We start from the raw sequence: 7,725 nt of genomic DNA on the forward strand, positions 1-7,725 counted from the left end.
TCTCTACAGTTTTTATCCTCTTTCCTTTTATCACGCTGGTGTATTTTGGAAGCAAGATGATAAAAGGCACATGCGAAGGATGCCAAAATAAGGGTGTAACATTATGAGTTCCATAGGATCATGAATTGATTATCTCTGGGGTACATGAAGTGAAAAACCACAGCAAAAAAACCACTGATATATCATATAGGAGTCTGGCAGACACAAGAGTATTTCAAAAATCATTTAAAACAATTTAATGAAGAGAAAATGGTGGGAGCAAGAGCATAGGGAATATATTAGGTAGGGTTTTCCAGAGAAATACAGTCAATAGGAGATTTCTAAATTGGTTTACTTTAATAAGTTTGCTCACAGAACTAGAGGGTGGAAAATCCAAAATGTGTAATGTTGATGTTCCAGCCCCTACGACATGGCTAAGAAAAGCTGATGTCTTAATTTGAAGGCTGTCACACAGGGGAATCCTCTCCTGATTGGGAGTGGGAAGTCAGTCTTTGGTTGAGGCCCATCCACAATGTGGGCACCGTCTGCTTGTTCATTATATGATTTGAATTTTAGTTTCATCTGGAAACATCCTCAAAGGAACATTCAAAATCACATTTCACTAAGCATTTGGGCATCTTTTGGCCCAGGTGGGTTTCTGGTTCATATAGTTAACCATCATTGGAACTAACAGGAGACCTGTTCCAGGGACTAGAAGTGGTGGGAATTTTAAAAATCTAAGTAAAAATAGTGTTTAATGGAGATATCATGCCTGAATTATAGAGGATAAATGGCCTCATATGACTTCTGGCTATAAAGGAAAGTTTACTATGAGACCTGTACCTAAACAAATGAAGGCAGTGATTTAAAGCACACTTTGTGAATCAAGTTATTTCTAAAAAGAATAATATAATCAAGCCATCCAATCAAATACAATCCCATCTTTCACAGAAGGTAACAAAATGACTGATTTTTGTTACTGAATTTAAATTTCCTGCTTCAATGGACTCAAGGAGTAGATAGTTTTTCCTTAATTAAAACACACAATCTACCAAGAAAACACAGTTTACTTTAACCCACCTTTATCAAATGGTCTGGTTCATTTCTTTAGTAGGAGGATTATCTAGGTGTTCAGGATTCTGGCTGGTTCCTGCGGACCAGAGTTTGGCTGAAGAAGAAGCAGACAGCAGCCCTGCTTTACTTGGTGCAACCAGTGGGCTTGGGATGCTGCCCATTCTGCTTGTGTTTCCTATAGTGCTTTTCGTGGCTCCACCAAGCACTTTATCTGGTGGGTGGATAAAAGCATCCCGTTAGAACTCTTACTTGGAAATAGGCATGGCTAAGTGCGTATCTGGCTCCACCTAGGACTAACATTAATTAACCGGTCTTTAAACATGTGGGCAGGACAGTCTAGGATGCAAACCAGCCAATGATCTGAATTACAGAGAGAAAATAACTGTACTGATTCAGAATTGGCTGCATTATAGATTGTTGCTAAGAGAGACCGACTCAGAATGACTGTGGCCATTTCGCCCTAGATCAAAATGGATTGGCTTGCTAAATGTACTTACTAACATGTCAAGTATTTTTGTTTATTTCAAGATAAGATCTTACCATGTAGTTCAGGCTAGCCCAAAACTTACTTTGTACCAAATGTTGGTCTCAAACATGTGGCAATCCTCCCTTCTCAATGGAATGAATGCTAAAAACCGATGCCTCCTTAACAGAGCATTATACAGGCGTGAGTCTGGATGCAGAAGTGGTTTCTTTTAAGCACAGCATAACCATTGATGCTTCCTGAGAGACTACATACCTTATAGTGAGAGTTGGCAGGCTGTGTTGTGGGGAGGAGAACATGTAATTAACCATGAAATCCCAGTGACTTCCAGATATTAAAACGTAAAAATATTTATCTATTTATTTACTTGTTTTATGTATATTAGTGTTTTCTTTACATGTATGTCTGTACACCATGTGTATGCAGTGTCCTTGGAGGATAGCGGTAGATGTCAGATGTCCTGGAGCTACAGTTACAGATAGTTGTGAGCTGGCATGTGCGTACTGGGAACCAAACCCCAGTCCTCTGGAAGAACATTCTGTGCTCTTAGCTGCTGAGCCATCATTCCAGCCACAATATTAAAATTTTTATATATCATTGGAAAAATTTTCCAAGTTGTATTTTCTTTTTTCGCTTTTCATTGTCTTTTGAAAAATCGCCTTTGATTTCATATAGTAAAAAGACTAGATTTTTTTTTTGCAAAGATGTGAAAAGAATGGCTTTTTGCTAAATACTGAGAACTTCTGATATATACTACATGTATAATTCATAAAGGGCATACATATCTATCTATCTATCTCAGTATTTCACCTCAACACTCAAGTGGTATATAGACATGCTTAAAAATCATAGAAACTTTTGTTTGAGATTAGAAGTTAGAGAAAAATGCATTCATAATGACAAATGCATTCTTTGGAAATCTGTTGTCCATGATTTGGTAACCCATTGTTTTTTGTAGAAAACTACCACAAACCAGTGACTGAATACTCCAGTAATTGGTTATTTTCTCTGGAAGTTCTACGAGTTGATGGAATTAGCTGAGCAGCTCGGCCTTGTGTTATAGATTGGCAAAGGCCCCTCAATTTGGAGGCTCACTTTACTGAAACCCCCAAGGCAACTCATTTACAAGGTTGGTGGCTGATACTGTTGGCCAGGCAGAAGTGTCATAATGTCTCAGATTTTCTCATCATCAGTTCCAAATATGCTGGGCACAGGGTGCAATCCAGAGGACTCTTGTTCAGGTTAGGGGCAATTTACAATTTATTCATTGTATAGACACTAGATTTGATTTTTCTTCATACAGGCTGAGCAGCCTATGTTCTATCCTGTACTTTTCTTCCTGATGCCGAGGAACATGCAAGCATGAGATATTTGGAACTGGGCTTTGGAGGGCAAAGAGATAGACATTGTTGAGGTTTGCATGGGAATGTAGTGAGTAGAAGTGAGGGTGGCCACGGATTTCTGCCAGAGCGAATTATGGTGCAGTTTCAGCAAGGCCTAATGCAAATGTACTGGGAGATGGCGTGAAGTCTGATGGCTCTTATTTAGTGCTGTCATCTCTGGGCAGCTGGCCACACTGAGACTTTAAGCATTCAGGTTTTTTTTTTGTTTTGTTTTTTGTTTTTTGTTTTTTTTTTAGCAACCCAGTGATAAAGTGCAAACACACATTTAAAAATGTCTATAAGGAACTCATCGATGTAGTGGTATAGCAAACATTTCAAGCTGTCTTTTCTGTGAAGGGATTAAAAGAAGGAGAAAACTCTGTATTGGATGTCTTGAGCTATCCTTTGGTCTAGACCGCGTTAAGCTCAGATTGAGCTTAACACAAGCTTTCTGTGTGCGAGTAATCCTTTATTCCTTGGACTTTCTGAGCTACTAGTTGGTACAGTTTGCATCACATGGCACACTTTAAAAACCAGTCTTCAAGTTTTTTACTCATTCCTTGTGATTTTATTATGATGAGAGAGGATTTACCCCGTTTCCTTGATTCACAGGTATGGTACATGCTGGCTTTTGGGAAGCACTCATAAAAATCAGGGTTTTCTTGAAACATCTGGACCCAGAGGGGAGTGTTAAACCCTAATGGATCAATGGTGTGATCAGAATCTGATAGGCCAGATGCCTTTAGGGGAGGAGAAGTGAAAGATTGGACCTTTGGGATTAATGACTACCCTGTGTTTTCCTAAGGTCAGAGACTCACTTCTGTTATAATCTGCCTATACCCAAGTCCTAAAGTACAAGCACAGGCTAGGTGAGCCTTCTTAAAGATAGTGACCTCATATTCCATGGGTGATTGGTTTTTTTTTTTTTTGACTGTCATAGAATATCTATCACTTTATGCAGTCAATAAAACCTGACATGGTTCAACAAAGATTCATCTTTGATTTTAACTGAACTTTTTTGTGATTCTAGGCTTTACATATTGGGTCATTAGAAAAATATTTAAGAAACTTGAACAGGGAACTATATTACAGGGCTGGAAGTAAGGAAGACAGTACCATTCCACATGTACATGATCACGTGAATGTGTATGTTTCCTCACAAAATGCATGCTTGCCATGTGGTTGCTCCTGGAATCAATCAGGGGAATTCAGTGTGAGGGCCGAGGGAGGGAATGTTTCCTATGCTTACAGAACATTGAGAAATAGAAAGCTTTTCAACATTGGGAAGCATGGTTTGCACACAGCAGTTTCCTAACTATTCCCTGGGGAAATTAAAGCCCAGCCGAAGAGCCACAACATATTCTTCTAAGTTTTTCTTTTTCCTTTTTTGTCTGTCATTGGGACTTGAAGAAGTAAAACAGAGACAATTAGTTTTTGTTTTTCAATCAGCAGCTCCCAAAGATTCAGGGAGTAGGAACAGTTGTATATTTGTTGTTATTGAGAATGGTAAGGCTGTTGTGATAGAAAACCCCACAGTTGGCAAGGAATGACACCAAAAGAAGTCTTGATCTTTTGTGTCTTCTCAATAGATGATAAAGCGGGTTTCACAAGGCTTTTTTTTTTAAAGAGGAGAGATGTAAGGTACCTGAGAAAAATTCAATCCTTACCAAGGATTAGAGAGGATTATGTTTTTCTTACTATGCAGAATGAAGTATAGCATATGTTAATTTGGCAAGGATTCCAGGACAGCATCTGGGATGGGGGAGGGTGGGTCTGCATATGATATTTTTCAGGGAGCATTTTGAATTACTAGAAGGGAAGTTGTGTACATTTGAGGTGAGGGGGTGAGATGGAAGCACTTTGAGAACTACTGAGGGAAGGTAGAACAAAGTTTTTACTTAACAGCTTTGCTCAGAGTAAGCATATGGATGTTTGCTAAGAATTGCAAGGTCTTAATAAATATTAACTATTTTAGATGCCAAGCTAGGAGATGTGGTAGAGGCTACTAGCAATATTGTCATTATATAGGTGAGAAATCTGAGTTGGAAGAAAGGATTTGAGAAGATGATGTCAACAGTTGCTATGGTTTCAGTGTTTTCCTCAGCATTCATAAGTTCATGTGTTGATACTTGGGCATGGGACAATTGGGAGATAATTAAGGCTAGAGGAGTTGTGAAGTTGTAGGGCCCCTATCGTGAGTGGTACTGGTGGCTTTATAAGAGGAGAGAGACTCAAGCTAGCAAACTTTGTCTGTCTTCACAAAGGATGTTACCTGCATTGCTATGGTGCAGCATGACATTAGCTAGCAAATGCCCTTGAACTCACAAACCTCAGGAACCATAGTCAAAGAAGTTTCTAATTTTTATAACATACCCGGTCTCAAGCATTTTGTTATAGTAACAGCAAACAGACTATGATAGTAGCTCTCATATTATATAGATACTCTGTCTCTATACAAGATGATTTGATTCAGAATTGTCCCTAGTGGCAGCACTCAGAGAAGCACAATTGTTCTTCATACTCTTTTTTTTTTTAAGTGTAACTCCCATTTTATTTGTCCAAAGTATTTTTTCTTCTGTCCTGTCTTTACATGGGCTTTGGTGGAGGTCGTGGTGCAGCACCAGCGGGTCTAAAACGAGGTGGGGGTGTTTGGTTCTTCCGGGCCTCACGGAATCGGTTCCTGACCACCTTGCTGTGAATGGCACAGCTCACGCAGTAATGCAGCTTGACGTAGAGCTTGGGCAGCACATAAGCGTCAAAGACGCTGGCTTTGGAGATGTCCCTGACAGCAGCGGCCTCTACAATGTTCCGGATGACGAACTTCTTAATGGCCTTGTCCTTGGGCACTCACCGGGCGCAGCTGGTGCAGCGAATTGGCTGCACGTGGCCGCGGCCCTTTTTAGCACGGCCGTTGTTTCTCCTTTTTTTGGTCAACTTGGAGCCCGTTCTTCATACTCTTTATCTTACATTTTCTTTTAAGAAAATCTGGTAATAATGGCTTAGATATGTCTCCTGCCTGTCTTTTGTGTATCTGTGCTCCTTTGTGCCATTACATAATGCTCATCATCCATAGTAAAATGGAATGGCATTTTTCTAGTGTTAACTTGTTCACTTCTGTGTGGAGCCTTACATGCAAGTCTTTCAACAGCTCCTCATTTATAAAAGTGTAAGTACTTATAGGTCACCTTGTGATGCTTCAGTTTACAAAGGGTGCAGATTTGGAAGCCAAGTAATCCAGAGACAAGAATTGAGTAAAGATTTATGGAACCCTTAGTATCTGCTATGCTTTGGGTTGCCTGCTTCCAAGGATTTGTTCGCTTAATCCCTATCTTCTGCTTATGGCATAGCTGCCATTATTGCCTTAAAAAAGTTGATATAAATTGATGATTAAAGAAGTAGTCAGAAAAGATGAGAGACATTAAAAACAGAAAACCAAGAACATAGAAATAAGCAGAGCCAGCACACTGACCGAAGCATTAGCATCCTGGATGTGCATTCATGGCCATAGACCAATGACCCAATCTTCTCAAGAGCAAATTCCACCTCGCACAAAGGAAGAACAGTAAAGATGATCCAGCATCTTTGTAATTATTATGCTTTTTTTGTAATTTAGTTTATAAAATTAAAAATATTAAAGTGTTCACTTGGGGATGCAGTTCAGGTGGCAGAGGGCTTGCTTAGCATATCCTAAGTAAGTACTTGGCCCAGGCCCTAGCACTACACAAAACTAGACATGGAGGTCCATGCTTCTGATCCGGCACTTGGGAGGTGGAGGCTGGATGAACAGAAAGCTCAAGGTCATCTTCAGCTACGCAGTGAGTTTAAGGATACACTAGCCTGCACTACATGAGACTTTCTTTTAAAATAAAATAAAGTGTTTAAAACACACACAGAGGGTATATATCCTACAGTGTTGGACTCACTGTGTTTTCAGAAGTTGAGCATTTCTACTAATCTGCACTTAGATCATGTATGAAAAAGGCTGGCAGATGCAAGCATTAAGACCCGGCTTCAGATCTCCGAGAACCTCATAGCTTGGAACAGCAAAATGTGCCTATAACCATGGTGCTGATCCTGGGAAGACAGAGGTAAGAGAATCCCTGGAGTTTGCTGGCCAGTCAACCCACCTGAATAAGTAAATTCCAAGGTCAATGATAGAGCCTGTTTCAAAAAGTAAGTGGAGAGCAATTGATGAAGACACATGATGTACACACATGTGCAAACACACACACACACACACACACACACACACACACACACACACAGAGAGAGAGAGAGAGAGAGAGAGAGAGAGAGAGAGAGAGAGAGAGAGAGAGAGAGAGAACACATGGCCAATTCTTTTATTGCCATTTGAAGACCTGATGGCCTCCAAGGTTGTTTGAGAACCTGGTATCTGACTACCTCATTTTGCCTTCCCTTGTTTTGCATTTTATAGAAATGGAATCAGAGAATTTAATATATTTTGTGTCAAACTTCTCCCACTAAAAATATGTTTGAATGATTCATTCATATTATTGTATGCAATTACTCTTGTTCATTCTTATTGTAGTTTTTACTGCAGCATTTTGTATAAATGTACTATAATCTATTGTTTCAATTACTCTGGGCAGGAATTTGGCTAGCTTTCTGTTTATGGAATGTTCCAATAGCTCTGCCTTACAGCAATGAACTCTCTGAACTACAGCAAGGACTGGGCTGTCAAGACATCCCAGTGGTACAAAAGTGACACAACATCATGAGAGCAAACAACCACTTCTAACGTATGTTTTTGTTGAGTATGTGTTAACTATTTTTATTAACCACTAT

The 7,725-nt window shown here is 39.6% G+C and overlaps 1 pseudogene across 1 annotated transcript; it reads right to left on the reverse strand.

Annotated features, from left to right (window-relative positions):
* Nucleotides 1-5,440: 5,440 nt before the first annotated feature.
* On the reverse strand, nt 5,441-6,415 carry LOC311608859 (small ribosomal subunit protein eS26-like; annotated as a pseudogene). The gene is made up of 2 exons: nt 6,389-6,415; nt 5,441-5,853 (listed from the first exon to the last, which is right to left on the reverse strand). The product of its transcript is annotated as a small ribosomal subunit protein eS26-like (transcript).
* Nucleotides 6,416-7,725: the final 1,310 nt, after the last annotated feature.

This window comes from Acomys minous (assembly GCF_964271855.1).
Source record: "Acomys minous genome assembly, chromosome: 11".
NCBI classification, from domain to species: Eukaryota; Metazoa; Chordata; class Mammalia; order Rodentia; family Muridae; genus Acomys; species Acomys minous.